The sequence below is a fragment of the Selaginella moellendorffii genome, unplaced genomic scaffold (genome assembly GCF_000143415.4).
Source record: "Selaginella moellendorffii unplaced genomic scaffold, v1.0 SELMOscaffold_564, whole genome shotgun sequence".
NCBI classification, from domain to species: Eukaryota; Viridiplantae; Streptophyta; class Lycopodiopsida; order Selaginellales; family Selaginellaceae; genus Selaginella; species Selaginella moellendorffii.
In genome coordinates, this window is record NW_003314817.1 from 2,501 (window position 1) to 4,303 (window position 1,803).

General features: G+C 54.5%; 1 non-coding gene and 1 pseudogene across 1 annotated transcript; both read right to left on the reverse strand.

Moving 5' to 3' along the window:
* LOC112344064 overlaps window positions 1–771 on the reverse strand; it is a 3,160-nt pseudogene extending 2,389 nt beyond the window's left edge.
* A 172-nt stretch (window positions 772–943) lies between these two features.
* LOC112344063 lies at window positions 944–1,097 on the reverse strand. The gene has a single exon (XR_002991552.1). It is a non-coding gene; the product is annotated as a 5.8S ribosomal RNA (ribosomal RNA).
* Window positions 1,098–1,803: the final 706 nt, after the last annotated feature.

The window sequence follows — 1,803 nt, forward strand, 5'->3', positions numbered from 1 at the left end:
AACCCTTCTCAAAAGATCAAGGTCGGTCCGTGGTGCACCCCCGAAAGGGGATCCCACGAATTAGTTTCCTTTCGCCTGTACGGGTTTAGCACCCACAGACTCGCATACATGTTAGACTCCTTGGTCCGTGTTTCAAGACGGGTCGGATGGAACGCCCAAGTTCCAGCATCTGGCGGGGCACCGGAGCACCCTGCCATTTTCAGAGGCAGCGGCGGCATTGGCAGGGAGCCAGAGGCTCACAAGCCGTTATCCCGCCGCGTCCTCCCATGCTGGACAGCCCCTTGCATTGCTTGGCAGACCAGCTCTCGCCGTTCCACACACAACCAAGGGGCGCACAAGGCATCCATTCGCTTCCCTCCCAGCAATTTCAAGCACTTTTTAACTCTCTTTTCAAAGTCCTTTTCATCTTTCCCTCGCGGTACTTGTGCGCTATCGGTCTCTCACCAGTATTTAGCCTTGGATGGAATTTACCACCCACTTAAGGCTGCATTCCCAAACAGCCCGACTCGCCGAAAGAGCCTCGTGATGCAGCAGGGTCCGGGCTAGACGGGGCTCTCACCCTCTCTGGCGTCCCGTTCCAAGGGACTTAAACCCGGTCCGCTGCAGAGGACCCTTCTCCAGACTACAATTCGGGGTGCAGAGACACCCCGATTTCCAAGCTGGGCTCTTTCCGTTTCGCTCGCCGCTACTAGGGAAATCCTTGTTAGTTTCTTTTCCTCCGCTTAGTGATATGCTTAAACTCAGCGGGTTGTCTTGCCTGACCTGAGGTCGTGCACATGAGCGATTCGCCACTAGGTGGGGTGCGTGCCATCGATGCCACACGGACAAGTCGGGGGCCACACCATCCACATGCAATCAAGCCGACCGGAACACAAGTCCACGGACGGCCACATTCGCCCCACGCTCACACTCACAGAGTGCGCATGAGGCAGCAAATGGTTGCGGACGCTCAGGCAGGCATGCCCTCGGGATGAACCTCGGGCACAAGTTGCGTTCAAAACTTCGATGATTCACGGAATTCTGCAATTCACATCACGTATCGCATTTCGCTGCGTTCTTCATCGTTGTGAGAGCCTAGATATCCGTTGCTGAGAGTAACATTTTGTTTTTTTGGCCCGACAGGACCACAAGATCAAAAACAACTAGTTGATAACAATCACGGCCTCCAAGTGTGCCACATCCCCCAGCCGATAGCTGGGGGATGGTGGCACAAGTGGAAGGAGGAGGCACACATGCACAAGTTGTAAACCCCTTGGTTTGGACTTCCCGGGTGGTCTCCCAGCCCAGTACTACTCAAGCCCAAGGTCGCTTACCCAAGTGCATGCGGCCAGACCGGGTGTCCCGGCCAGCCATGCCTCCGGGCATGGCCCCTCGGGGTACAATATAATGTTCGCGGTTTACAGTTTACAGATGTGTGTCAATGATCCTTCCGCAGGTTCACCTACGGAAACCTTGTTACGACTTCTCCTTCCTCTAAATGATAAGGTTTAATGAACTTCTCACAGCGTCGCCGGCGGCGAACCGTCAGCATCGCTGCAATCCGAACACTTCACCGGATCATTCAATCGGTAGGAGCGACGGGCGGTGTGTACAAAGGGCAGGGACGTAGTCAACGCGAGCTGATGACTTGCGCTTACTAGGAATTCCTCGTTGAAGATCAATAATTGCAATGATCTATCCCCATCACGATGAAATTTCAAAAGATTACCCGAGCCTTTCGGCACAGGCACGCACTCGTTGAGTTCATCAGTGTAGCGCGCGTGCGGCCCAGAACATCTAAGGGCATCACAGACCTGTTATTGC